At 31.6% G+C, this 15,355-nt stretch overlaps 2 long non-coding RNA genes and 1 pseudogene across 2 annotated transcripts in view; 1 reads left to right on the top strand and 2 right to left on the bottom strand.

Annotated features, from left to right (window-relative positions):
* LOC117905273 overlaps positions 1-15,355 on the top strand; it is a 98,572-nt pseudogene that overhangs the window by 39,207 nt on the left and 44,010 nt on the right.
* LOC117905326 overlaps positions 1-15,355 on the bottom strand; it is an 85,575-nt gene that overhangs the window by 48,220 nt on the left and 22,000 nt on the right. The window lies entirely within an intron of this gene.
* Positions 12,314-12,758, bottom strand: LOC117905322. Its single transcript, XR_004649720.1, has 3 exons — positions 12,669-12,758; positions 12,464-12,520; positions 12,314-12,379 (listed from the first exon to the last, which is right to left on the bottom strand). It is a non-coding gene; the product is annotated as an uncharacterized LOC117905322 (long non-coding RNA).

The raw sequence follows: 15,355 nt of genomic DNA, 5'->3' as shown, positions 1-15,355 counted from the left end.
TTTCATTTATCAATATAAAAATAATTATAAAAAATCAAAATTTATTTCTCCTATTATATATAACCTTTTCAATTCTATACAAAATTTATTACTATTTTATAATTTTAAAAATAAAAATCACAAATTATATCCAAGAAACACTTAATAATTATAAGTAATTAATCAAAATAATGTATACAAGTATAAGTTAAGTATAAGAAATTGATATTAATATGAATTTTTATAGGAAATTTTAATATTTTTATTCATCTGTTCACACAATTTATAGTAATTTTTTTTTAAAAAAAATTTTAATTAATATTGTTCTTATTATTGTATTTTTTTTTTTTACAGGCACATATGTTCATTCCTATTCCTATTTATTATTATTTTGAGCAATATGGGGATCGTACATGGTGCACGTCAGGCCCATTTTCAATGGCATGAGAAGGCAAAGTCTATTTATATTGTATTAATAGTTGTAGCAATTAGTGTAGTATTACTTATATGTTATTTTATTTTAAGGTTATGTAAATCACATAATATAGATTCAGATAGTGAACTAGATAATCAAATAGGGAATATAGAACTCAATAGAGTTCAAATAAATTTATTTCCTATTTCTAGGTTTTCTGAGCATGAGATGTACACAGAGTGTAGTATATGTTTAGATGCGTTTGCAGATGGGGATGAGATTATCAGCCTCCCGGCCTGCAGACACATTTATCATACTCATTGTATCACTTCTTGGTTTACATCTCATTCTCATTGTCCACTTTGTCGTCATGACTATAGTGGTTATAGTTTAGATGATTAGACTTTATTGTACACAATTTGAATTATATGTAATAAATTTTTTTATATTTGAATATTCTTCTTCAAGTTGGTGAATGAATGTTATGGTTTAATTTATAAAATCTTTAACATATCTTATTGATATAAATAAACGGACATGAGTATTATCATATTAATTTTTCTTAAATTAAATTATATTTAAAAAAGTGTTTATAAACTTGATAAAAATTAAAACGCTTAAAACAAATTTTGAAATTTATTTATTCTAGTATTAAAAAAATATCAAATCTATTATCATTTTTTAATTTGAATTTTTAAAAAATAAATTTATTACCGATTTTTTTTAGTGTGTTAATTTTTTTTAAATGAATAATTTCATTTCATTTTAATTTTTAAATTAATTTTAATAGATAAGCTTTTAAATTGAAAATATGATTCTTTAATTTAAATTTTAAAATAAAAGAAATATAGAAAAATAATTTAATTTCTTACTTTAAAATTAATTGATATAAATTAATTTTTAATAAAAATTAATATTAAAAGAAATATTTTTTAATTATTAATCATTTAAAAAAGTAATTATTATCTGTATACTAATATTTCTTATTTATTAATTATAAATAATAAAGAAATAATTTTATTTGAAAAAAATGAGATGAGTTTTTCTATGCCCATAAAATAAATAAACTCTTAGCTTTCTTTTTTTTGTAATATTCATCTAAAAAATAATACAATACACTTATAATTAGTAATAGTTAATCAATTTTTAAAATTAGACTAATTAATCATTTTTATTAAGAAAAAAATCAAGGAAAATAAAATTTTTAAATTTTAAATTTTAATTATTTCATAATTTTTATATTTTTAAATTGAAATTTCTATTTTTTTTATTAAGAAAAAAATTTAAGAAGAATCAAATTTTCCGATTTTTATAATATGGGTTTCAAAATTTTGCTAGGTTTGTGGGGGACTAAGAAGCTAACCATGCTTTTTTATCATTCAAGTGTACATATTTTATAGGAAAAGTGGGATTTGATTCACTAATATAAAAATATATATATAAAAAAAACTCATAAAACTCTAAATTAGTATTAAATTCATCTATTTAAAAATAATTTGAAATACATGCACTTTTAATTAGTCATCCAATTATTCCAAAAAATGTTATTTTACTTATCATGTCATTTAAATCAATTGACAACTAGACTCTTCCATATAAATATTTCCCTTCCTTTTATATATTTTATTATTTGAGATTTTTTTTTTCTCTCTAGAAACAAACATCTCGTAGGATTCTTATTTTAGTTTTTTAAAAGTTTAGGAAATATTGTGCAAAAAAAAATGCTATTTAAATAAGATTAATATTTTTTTTATTTCCTAGAATTTTAAGAGGAAATATTGTCAAACAAATCCTATTTAATCATAATTATCAATTCAAAAAGTAATAAGGTTGTTTATTAAATAATAAATAATAAATTTAGTAATATATAATTATTTTAATTATGATTAATTTATTTAATATAAATTAATTGTTTATTTATTTATTTTTATACTATATATCAAAGTACAACCATATTGTAAAACATTTTATATTGATGGCAATAATAATAAGGACCTTACATTTTACTCCATGCGTTCCCACTCGATGTCGCGATTTGCTTTTTATTTGTTGAAAAATATGATTTTTAGAAAAGATTTGGAGTCGCTACTTATTTTTATTTTATTTTTAAAAGGAAAAAACAAAATAAGAAAGAAAAACCCTGGGTATGACTCTTGAAAAAAAAAAAAAGCCTATAAAAAACCGAGTTTGGGTGTGGGGTCAAGTTACCAAAGAATAATCACACACTGGAAGTCAATCTTGCATGGAGAATAAATAACAAAGTGGGATTGGGAGTGTACCTTTACAACAAATAATAATATGTTATTATGAAAATAAGATTAGTTCAAATACAAAATAACCACATGCATGTCCCAGAGAACATTTACTAAGCATAGCAATTAATAAATATAAGAGAAAACCCATATATGGGGCCTCACCAAAACCTTATTGATTTTTGCATGAATTAATTTCATAATTTCCATTATTGTGGAATTATAAAAATTCATTCATGTTTAGTAAAAATCGAGAAAAATGAGAAATTATCTTAAAATAAAAGAAAATTTGTGAAAATGCTTACCTGAAAGAAAATGTGACAAGTTTATTAAAAACGAGATTTTTGGTGACCCTAAACCCTAAGGAAGGAAGAACAAAAGAAACAACTTAAAATTATTTGAAAACCGGAGTAGAATTTAAAATTATTGGAAAAACTAGAGTTTTGAAAATTGAAGTTTTGAAAATTAAATTTGAAAATTGGAGTTTTAAAAATTAAATTTTGATCATTGGAATTTTGAAAATTATTTAAAAATTAAACTTGAAAATTGGAGTTTTGAAGATTAAATTTGAAAATTGGAGTTTTGAAAATTATTTGAAAATTTGAGTTTTGAAAATTAAATTTTGATAATTGGAAATTTAAAAATTAAAAGTTTGAACATTGGAGTTTTGAAGATTAAGTTTAGAAAAAATAGAGTTTTGAAAATTATTTGAAAATTGAAATTTCAAAAATTATTTGAAAATTAAATTTAAAAATTAGAGTTTTAAAAAATGGAGTTTCGAAAATTAAATTTTGACATCAAATGGTGAAGAATTAAGAGGATGACACACGTTTACTTCAAGGTGGTACATTGGAGAGTGGCCATGCATGAGTGGGGCATTGATGGAGAGGTAGGTGGCGTGCATTACTATGCCAATTACCCATTCTGTCTTCTTCAATTGACAACCACACAGAACATTGTTTGATTGGTTAAGTGGAAATCTATACCCACTGAACTTCATAGTTGCCTTGGAAATCTCACCCAGTTTTATTTTCCTGATTGCTTCTTGGCACTGGTATTCTTATCAATAGATTCAGTGAGAGATGATGTCTTTTGCTCTGATCCACTAATTCCAGCATGATATTCGCATATGTAGAAAGATTTCAGCACATTTGGACACATGTTTTTCCATCCGTGTGCAAGTTCAGGAGGTGGTTCCCAATGAGTTGCGCCAGCTTGCTGCCAGTTAACGCTCTTTGTGGAATTTGATTGGAAGATGAGCTGGTCTCGAACTTCCTGAACATCCTTCAGACCTCCAATTGAGATTGCATATAAACTCCACCGTTACAAAACAATGACTTCAATTTTGGGTACCCATGTAACATAGTTAGAATGAAGGGCTTGACCTTATTGTTCTTAAACTGGCTACAACACAAATGAATTCCAGATGAAAGTGTATGTGTAACAACAGCTAAGCATTTTTTGTAATGCTTAGGAGTCAAAACCATTGCAGGACCATCAATACACTCCACACTAATCACCTGAACATGGGATGTGATGACCACTTCTCTTGGCTGTGGATCCAGCCCTGGAATTACACACATGACTTCCTAATGAAACCAACGAACCTTACCTTTTTCTGTCCCTTACTATCTTCGTACAAGTCTTCCAAGTAACCAAGATAGAAAATAATATTAATTTTTATATTAAAAATTTGAGGATTGTATGATTAATAACCGGAAAGCAAATATACGTTGAACAGAAGAAATGAATGATGATGTATCTATAAATATTTTTTATTTTAAAATATTAACAATTCTATTTATATATTTTATATAGTTATTATACAAAAGTTACGAAAATTAAAATTTATTTATTTACAATAATTTTATTTTATTTAATTTGTAATATATGTTTATATAATTGTATATAAAATAGGGAAAAATGAGATTTGATTCATTAATATGAAAATATTTAGAAAAAAAGAATCTCAAATATTTATCTTTATCATTAATTTGAAATACATATATTTTTAATGAGTTATCCAAATATTTACAAAAATGTCCATTTGTGGACCTCTTTTAAGGGACATTTGTTTTTTTAAAGTACTTTTATTAATTGCAGTTTATGGGATTTTTGTCACCACTTTTTGGCCGCTTGGAAGCTTTTTTTTTTTTTGGGTAGGTTAATGACACTATCACTACATAGGACGACATGATGGTGGTTAGAATCAATGATGAAAATAATCGGTTATCACATATATATCGGTACTTTGATTTTATTGATATATCGAAGACATATCGATGAATATTTTGACACAAAATTAATAAAAATTATAAAAATATTAAAAAAATTAAAAATTATATAAGAAGTAAAATAGATATTTTAAAATTATTTTTAGTGTATATATATATAATTTGTCATATTTGATAATAATATCCTCTACATGGATAAAAAAAATATAAATTTTATAAATATACATTTATTATTAAGTTGCATTATAGATTATTTTATAATATTATTATGATAATATGTATAATTTTAAAATATATTTAATATTAAAATTATGGTCTATTTTAATTTAAATGTCTTCAATGATATCAAATAAATAATAATATATGCATAATTTTTTAATATTTTTTAATATTTAATAAATATATAGATTATATAAAAAAGACTTATTAAGAAAATTATGTTTTTATATTTTTGGTAATAAATTAAATCAAATATGAAAATAAAATAATTATAATTTATTTATTTAATAATAAAAAATAAAAAATAAGTGAAATATTGGTAAAATATCTAGAAATATCGGTTGAAATAGGAAAAAAAATAAAAAAATTGATAAAATATCTGAAAATATTAGTGTGGACTCCGCATTTCAGCTCATGCATTTCCCACTATGAACTCGCTTTTTTATTTGTTTGGTGAAAATTTGATTTAAAAAAAAAAAGACTTGAGTCGCCACTTTTTTGTTTTATTTTTTAAAGGGTAAACAAAATAAGAAAGAAAACCATAAGTGTGACTCCTTATTTGGAAAAGGTGATTTGTGAAAACCGGATCAAGCTTGAGGGTCAGGTTACTTATTGAGAAGGTACGGTAAAGACCGTAACACCCCTCTAAGTCCCTCGAAACGGGTCTCTACTAATAAAATGCAGCAATCATGACAATTGATTAATCGAGTATGGATACTAAATGAATGTCACTCAAAACAAAATAACTGAATGAATAGGAAAGACAAAAAATGTATTTGAGTGATGAACCGGTTTACTTCAAGGGAAACAAATGTTAGCAATCAAACACAAAATAATCGCATGCATGTCATAGAGTGGAATAGAGTAAATCAATCATGCATAGCAATCAAATCAATCAATCAATCAATCAATCAATTATAAAATCACATATGTCGGGCCCCCACCAATGCCCTTTTATTTTTGTATGAATTAATTCTGTAAATTTCATCACTTGGAATTACATAATTTAATTTATGCTTATTTTAAAATATTTTTTAAACAAAATCAGAAGAGATGTGAAAATGGTTTGTTAGGGAGAAAAGTGGTAGCCAAATTTATTGAAAATGAGATTTTTGATAACCTAAAACCCTAAGAAATGAAAAATTAAAGAAATGAGTTATTTTCAAAACCAGAATTAGAAAAATATTTACAAAATGGGGATAGAGAAAATTATTTTCAAAATCAGAGGATGAGGATATGAAAGATAATACAAGAGGTGCCAAAAGTGGCCACGTATAACCATACAGGAGTGGGTCCAAGGGAATGGAAGTATGCTTTAGTTGCAGGCTAATTCCATCAGTGAGAGATGGTTCAGATCAGTAACACCAAGGCTGCTAGATCGCATCAAATGTGTTGTCGGGATATGATTTCTTGGTGCAGTCAACTGACTCAAATTCAACTGAGCGTTTGAGTCCAATAGCACGTTCAAGGGCAAAGGAAACCATATTTATGGAGAGGTCAATACCAACAACCTCAACATCAAAGTTCCCTGCCATATAGGAGTCGCCTCCTCCAATGCCAGAGTCCACACCTAGGACCTTCTAGCCAAGTTTAAGGTCCAGTTATCCCACGAATTCTTTTGTTGTCTCAATCCCTCCTGTGCTTACAAAGCCGTCTCCAAAGACACATTCATATACTGAACATTATCCATGAACTTCTGGAAGCCCTTATCATCCTGTGAGCTGACTTTTTGCCATTTGACCATTCTTTCAACCAGTTCCTCAACCTCTTTATCAGAAAGATACATCAGAAGCCAATTGGAGAATATCAAGTCCATTGATTCTGTTGAAAAATTCGGCTCTGGAGATGCCACATCAGCACACATAAACTTGACATTCTTGTAGTGCCCATTTATGCTTTCACTTTTTTTTATAACACTTCCAATAAAGTCCAAAGAGGTAACCTGGCCAGCCTTTTAAGCTAATTCACCAATAAAACGATCAATACCTGCTCTTAGTTTCAAAACTGATTTCCCTGGCGTAGAGCTCCTTGACAACGTTGCCGTTCTCATCTATGATCTCTGATAACGGCGATGAATCTGGAGCAGGATCTTTCCCTCAGCAACTGTCACAGATCCGGGTCCACATATCGGCGTCATTTGCGAGCCTTAAATCACCCTTTGCATCACAAGGATCGTTAGTGCGTTCACATTCTCCAGAATATCTCTCTGAACCTCACTATCATTCCCACGGAGACATGGCGTTCAGAAATGGTTCACAGTGGCGGACTCTTGCTCTGCATCTGAACAATCTCAAATGTCAAAAACGAGAAATCGATTCAAGGTTAGTATTTAATGTTTCCGCTGTTAGCACTGGCTGCCGGTGTCGATGGTAGCGAGAACAAGGCATGAGGGATAGCGGGCAAATTACAAATGACACTGACGTAAACAAATGGGCTGTTCTTCAAAGCTGTTGAGATGACTGCACTGATCTGCTCATGTGCGCCTTCCAAAGAGGACACGGACACTCTTGAACCTGGAATACACAACATTTTCCTTCATCTTCCAGAAGTATTTCATGGCTTCTTGCATATTTCCAGATTCGAAAAAAAAAAAAACTTTTATAACAACATTAAAGAATATAGAATCAGGCTCCATTCCGTTTTCTTCCACCTGAGAGATAATTGAATGAATGGAATCGAAGTGCTTCTGGAGGGTCAAGGCAGCCAAGAGGGTAGTGTATGTTACCAAGGATGGTTTACAGATTTCTTAGGTTTCGGAGATTGATGACGGAATAGAGCTTGTATTGGAACAAGGGTATGGATGTTTAGAGAGAGAAGTGGGTAGATGAATGAAGAATACGTGGTGCAGGAGATGGGTGTGAGAAGGTTGAATAATGAGATCAAAGGACTTTGTGGGTATTAAGTGATGGAATGAAAATGGATGATGTGGGGCATGGTGACGTGTATGGGTTTTGTGAAGGCATGTATAGCCATGCAAAGATGAGGAAGACGTCATCCACTCATGGCTGTAACAAATCTCACAAATTCATCAGGTTCTTTAGCCAAGTATCTCCCACGTCCTCCACCATAGGCTACTGCAGCCACAAGTTTAGGCGCATATCCGAGGTATCCTACATGGCCTTGAGAGATTCTTGAGTGTCCAGCATATGAAAGGGGACAATGGCCTTGATTATGATGCCCTTGAGAAGCGACAGATGGCGGTTCGAAGCTTCTTTGGAGTGGAGCAAAATGAATCAGTCCCCTACCAGAAGATGCTGCTGAAACGGAACCTAAGGTGCCACCTAGCACTGGAAACAGCTCCGATGACTGAAGGAGATGAGCGTGGGCATGAGCGTGAAGTAGTTACAGGAAGAGCAGCCCATCAGTTCCTTTATATCAGCTTTAACCTCAAAAGTGATGTATTCCGAAATTTCCTTCTTGGATGTATCAGTTAACTTGCTGATTTTTTTTTTTCTTTTTGCTTTTCTAGCAATTTGTGAAGATCAACTTTACAATCCCCACCTTCAAAAACAGTTGAAAAAGAAGAGGCAACAGAGCAATTCAAGGTTTTTTATTTATTTATTGGTTTCAAGAATCCAGCAACTGTCGGATGGACAGTGATGCTTTGTGTTGCCAGTTTTTCTTCAACAAGGAGACAAGGAAATTAACGCTCAGTTGCACATTTTGAAAGATCTGCTTCTCCTCCATACTGCAGTTACCCACAACAACCCCCATGCAAAGGACTCTCTTCAATTAGAACTTTACCATTGCCTTGGCCTCATTCACTTTAGACTCAAAGGATTCCATACCGATCCATTTCGGTCCCGTACAGCTTGTTTTGGGCAGAACAATGAACGTTACATACAGTTAGCGGCTGGGAAATGGTTCTCAAGTTCAGGTAAAAATTGTTGAGCCCTTGGTGCCATCCTCTAGACTCCTATGGAGTCACCGCTTTGCATCTTCTTTTCTACAATTACTTTGACCCTCAAGGCTTCTTCCTTGTTACAGTCCATGTGTGAGATTCAAAAATCAAATATCATGCACAACCAAAGAAGCCACAAGATACATCTGCATGTGTTTCACACATCATCCAGAGTCTTCATTCTTTCATCCTCTGCTTTGGATGACGGAGCATCACCAAGTTCCCACATGTGAATCTCATTCTCCTCAATGTCCCTCCTGATCGTAGCAGCAAAGCTCTTCTCCTCGGGAATACCAATAGTCACCGGGAACAGAGAGTAAATAGCAAAGGAGCAGGCATAAAAACAGAACATCCAATGGACCAAAGAAAACATTGAACTAAGCCCTTTTTCACTTTTTCATATGAAAGTCAATGGGCTTATGCATGGGTGGGAAAACCAGGTGGAAATAAAATCCCATAGATATGTCTCAAACACCCAAAGGAGAGCTAAAAAGGAATCAGATCACTCTAAAACAAATTTTGTATGAAGCACAAAGCATGGACATATTATAACATAGTCACAGCAACCCAAATGATATCAATGGCAATCAAAAATGTGGTCTAGCAAACGTACCTGAGAATGTTCCCTTTCTTTCCTCTGTTTCAGCTTTCAGTTGCCTTTCCTCTCAAGCAACCAGCCACAAGAATCACCCTCTCTCAAACAGCCTGCAACTCCCAGTTTCTCACACTCCCCTGGACGTCTTGCCCTCCGAACTACCTGAAGATATCTCTCTGTTACTCTCTCACCAGCAGCCTCGAAAATTCCGATCCTCTCCTTTCCTCTGTCTTGACGTCCAAGCCAAAGGAAAGCTCTCCAAAATATCCCTCACACCCCCCCCACCCCCCCCCCCCCCCCCCCAGCAGCAGCACACCTTCTCTTAACAGCCTCCTGAACTCTAAAACCCTTCTGAAACTCCCTCTACGGGTGTCACTTTTCCAACCCACTAACCTGACACTTGGCAAAACAAGCTGCATGAAAGTGAGCCCAAAATGGGGGTTTACAATTAGCTAACAGATATATTCTTCCCGAATTTTATATCGGTATCCACGGATATTGGATATATCGATGATATATCCAGATATTTTAATCCTTGGTTAGAATGGAGACGTCTCTAAATGGAGAGCAGTAGAGCTGGTGGAGGCTTGGACAGGAAGAAAAACGGAGTGAGTACCGACTAAGGGAAGAGGAGAAGAGGAAGAAGGTTTTCAGGAGAGGTTTTGAGAGAATGTGAAAAAGAGAGAACCGAAGAAGCAAAGGGGGACTTTTGCTGAGTTTGAAGAAGCTATGGAATCAAGTGCTTGAAGCCAAACACTCTGTACTCTCCCATTTTTGTATCATTCTGTTTTGTTTCTTTGGCTCTGTCTTGGTTTCTTTGCAAGATGTTTGCAACCATGTTTATTTGTTTATTTATTTATTCATCCAATTATTTATATTTAAAGTCCATTTTGGACTTTTCTAGTGTGCATGAGTATGTGTCTCAACGGTTGATGATGTCGGAGTGACTTCTGGGTGGATTTGGGATTCTGATTTGTTATCTGAGACTGCACCTTTTGAAATAAGGAGATTGTTAAATGCTCTCCTTCATTTTAATATTTCTGGTGAAATTTGGGATAGTGTATCAAATAAATGGGTGGAAATATAGTCAATGCTATAGATGGAGGATATGAAATGAGTGGTCATCTCTTTCTCTTTGCTGGCCAAAGCTGAGATTGATTCATTTCACTGTGGGGTTTAGCTCCATAGAACGAGGTCCAGAAGGAGATTGTACGGATATCTCTCAGATAGGCTTCATGCATGAAGGTAAAGGCGCGTGGAATACAAAACACCTGGCTGGTTTCATTAGTGAGCCTAATGCAAGCTTTTGATTGAGGTTCATGAGAGAAAGAAGTTGCATCTCATATGCTAAAATGTAGCTAAATCCCGGAAAATCAGACCACCTGTTCAAGGAAAAGCAGGTCAATTGACATGCAGTAGAAATCAACAGTTTCGATTTATTGCAATCACCCATACTAATAACAGTCACCTAAGCCCTGGGTCCCACCTTTAGATGGCTCGCGTGGCCACCTTGAAACACTTGGAGTCACTGTGCACACCTCATCCGGAGCTGGCAAAGTGATGTAGCTCTCTTGCTAATTTGTACCAAAAGAAGCTTTGGCATCAGCTCACCCTTAAGCCTGAGCGGTTCATCACCTTGGGAGTCTTTCTATTTCTGGGCATGATACGGAGAAAGAAGATGCATTGGACCCACTTCTCAGCCACATTGCTAGTTCCACCTATCTACCACCATACTGCCCATGTGCATGTGACCCATGCATGCATAGCCACCCAAAACTTTTCCAAAACTTTCCATCAAAATCTCATCCGTCAAACCCATATCCCCAACCTTCATACTCATTACCTTCTGTTCCTTTCCTTCCACCTTCCACATGCATGAATTCCTATGTGCATGATCACCCTTTTCTCCATCAACTCTATCCCAAAGGAGACCCATGCCACTTATCGAATTCCGGTCCGAACCCATCCTCAACAATCATCTTCTTGACGAAATTACCATTTTTGTACATTCATTTGTATTCATTATGAAAAGCTTTTTGTAATGTATTACATAATATAAAATAATTTTGAAAGAATCAAGAATGTACATAATTATGGAATCAAGACATCAGCCCAAGTAGGATTATAGGAGCATAGATTTATTCATAAAATGAGTAGAGAAAGTACATTTGATCCAGAAAGTAAACTAAATATCAATTTCCAATTGCACCAGAAACACCCCCATAAAGGATCAGATAACCAGGGTCACCTCCAACATCTCCTTTATTGGTTATATCGAAATTAAAATTATCAGCAAACTGCTCTAGGTCCCTAGGAGGTTTTATAATCGTATTATTTACTACAATATTGGCTTGTGCGCAAAATGCATCATAATTGGTGTCCAACTTTATCCGATGACCGGAACCCATTCCTGGACTAGGGACATTCGGTGGGCTGAATACCTCTCCTCCCCATTCTGCTCCCGTAGCCGTGCTTCCTAAATTGGTGAATATTTGACTTGGCCACCACCCTATCACGGTACGATTGTCATCGTATTTAAGATACCAGTTCAGATTAATCGTGTCCTACATTAATGAGGAAAATAGAGGTGAGAACTTAATTTTATAGCTAATTCCAACAAGTAAAAGAGAAGAAAACTGTCGTGCATACCTGGTAAATTGATAAGGTTATTCCGTACGGTTTTTCACCATATCTTGAAACTGGTTCGAGAACCATGTCCACAGGTATATCTATTGAAGATTGTATAAATCCACATGGTGTGTTGAAACAATGTGCTTGACCAGCCTGTTCATGGTGGAACAAACAATGTCAACATGTATTCTTCCAAAGGTTTAATTGTAATCGTTTAAATTAAATTAAACTTATTACATTGGTATAAATATACATTCTGGTTCTATTATCACCACCATATAAACCCGGATTCACCTGAAACACAAAACGAACGAATAAATGAGAACACATTTGCTAACTGAACCGAAGATCTTAAGGATATATATACCAAAGCAATGAGGTGTGAATGTGTGAACTAAAATCATTAATTTTTCTTCACAAGCAAAATCTTTTGTCCACTCACCGTCCACCCAGCTTCTAAGCTTTCAGCACCATTTTTAATCTTTACTCGACCTGAAGTGTATTGAGGAGCTTGAACCGGAAGATTCCATACGCTAAGAATCGCTCCAACTCCATCATAATCGATATTTGCGATAGTTTGAGCCACAGCAAACTGTGCAATACAAAGTAAACGTCAATTCAATTGTTTTTCTTCTTCTCTTTTTTTCGTACTTCCATCAATCCTAAGATTTTCGACATAAATCAACCTTTCTCACAAACAAAAAAAATAATTGTAATTAAAAAAAAAAAATTGCAAATACACTAAACATTAATCAATTATGTTGTTATAACGAAATTATAACTTACATGTTTACCAGGTTGATCGTCAGTAAGAGGATTAATTTTCGAAGCATGCATTTCTGAATACAATTTGGCTCTAATGAGATCATCTTTAGTAGTTCTCCTTATGGGAACTGTTCCCATCGGACATCCTCCACCCTCCAACCCCATTTTCACGGGTTTATAATCAGGTTTTGGCACCTCTTTCTCTGGGCTCACTCTTGTAGGAGGTGATGTTGGCCTCATCTGCATCAAAATTATCTCAATAACTTTTATTTATGATTTATAATTAAAAAAATTTGGATCATAAAGGAATTCCTTTTGCATTTTTTTTCCTTTTTTTTTCTACTATATTAAACTCACAAGTTTTAAACATACTACATTAAAATGTAGCTCTTAGGATAAATTAATCTGATGAGGGGTCAATATCCCAATAATAAATATAGTTTCCTTAAGCATATTTTTCTTCTAATTTTGCAAAATGGGTGTTGTATTTACTTGCCTAATTTCTATATATATTTCTCAACATGTTAATAATATATGATATGGGAAAAAAAATGAAAATAATTTTCACTAATGGACACACAAAATGATGTATTTATAATAGAAATCAAATTCTAAAACATACCTGGGGATGAAAATTATGATTCTTCAATAAAGGATGATCAAATGCAGATTGCTTGTAGAAGTCCACACAATCATATATATCTCCATATTTTGTCTGCATGTAGTAAAGTAATTTTATGAATTTCTTTTCTTATTTTATTCAAAATTTAGTAATATTTAGTTGTAGTTTTATTTTTACCTTAATAGTCTTTACTGCTGGCTTATTCAAGCGCTTAAGTTCTTTCTCTAATTCCAAATCTTCTTCTTTCGGTAATTTCTTATATCCTTCAACCCCATTGTAATATAGAAAGAGATAAGAAACCAACAAACAAGGTAGAACAACTCTCAAACCCATGGAACCCATGGATTTGACCTATAGCAAAAAAAAAGTAGATTAGGAATGCATGAGAATAATTATTTTTGCAACAATGACCTACTAAACCAATGAAAGAGGACTACTACACCTCCCAAAATCACTCCCAAATGAAAATCAATATTATTTAAAAGATTTTTAATATATCTACAAATTTAATAATATCTTGATTTAAGGAATAATATTGTCCCATAGTGGGATGACTTGAAGGTGAATCAAAAGATTTGGTATTATTCATTCTCATGAATTTGGTATGTAATATAATTTGGTAAATAAAATTAAGATTTTGATTTTGTTTTTATATTTCCATGAAATGATATAAATCCATATGTACATAAAATAATTAAACAAAATGTAGACAAATTGTATTGAACAAAGTAAACAAATACGATAGTCTAAAATTTGATGCTAGAAGATGTGTTACTTACACAATTAATGTTTGAAAAAAGTTATGAAAAAAAACTTAAAAATTGTAAATATTTTTATTTATGTTTAAATAGTAACTCCTTATTTATAAAAATATTTGTAACAATTTTTGCAAAATTAGATACTTCTCTCATATATGTTCAATTTTTAAATTTGAAGTTATCTTTTTAAAAAAATGAAAATTTTTTTCACACTAGACTATCCTTTAAAAGGATGAGTTGACTATTTATACTTTATGAAATTGAACTTCAAACTTAATTTTTGTATCGAAAAGATAAATTCAGTTTATTCTCAACAACTTTTTACCTTACAAAAAAGTATGGGTAAGATCATGTTTGTCAAAACAATAAAAAATAAAAAACAATCAAGAGATGGCAAAAAGGAATTCAAGTAATAGATAAAAGAAGAAAAAAAATTCTTACTTTGTTCAAAAGTCTTTAGAGAAAAAAATATTCAGATATGAAGAAACCACTAAAATTTGTAAGATATTCACCACAAAACTTGTATATATAGTTGAAAAACATCTCAATTATTATAAAAAAATATCTTATATATGGATATAAAATTTTATTAAAAAAAAGAATTTTTTATGTTATATATATGGTTATAAACCTAGATTTTCAACTGCTTTAATTAAGAATATAATGATATAATTAACAATTAATTATGCACATAATCTTTATCGTTTATTATGGCAGAAATTCTCATACATGCTCATAAAATTTTTGGAAGGAATGTGATTTTCAATGATTACAAATTTGTACGTAATTTATTTCTATACCACTTATAGATGTTTGTGGATTTTTTTTCCAATCTTAAATTCCCAAATTATTATTATTATTTAGAAAAAATAATTTCTTACTAAATCATAATACTATTCTTCATTTTATCCTTTTAATTTTTTTTAATCCAAAGTATAACTTAATTTCATTAAATATCAAGTGATTTGTGGGATTTGCTTTTAT

The sequence above is a fragment of the Vitis riparia genome, chromosome 2 (genome assembly GCF_004353265.1).
Source record: "Vitis riparia cultivar Riparia Gloire de Montpellier isolate 1030 chromosome 2, EGFV_Vit.rip_1.0, whole genome shotgun sequence".
Lineage (NCBI taxonomy): Eukaryota > Viridiplantae > Streptophyta > Magnoliopsida > Vitales > Vitaceae > Vitis > Vitis riparia.
Note: the sequence above shows the minus strand (reverse complement) of the source record. Positions and strands in the feature narration are given on the sequence as shown.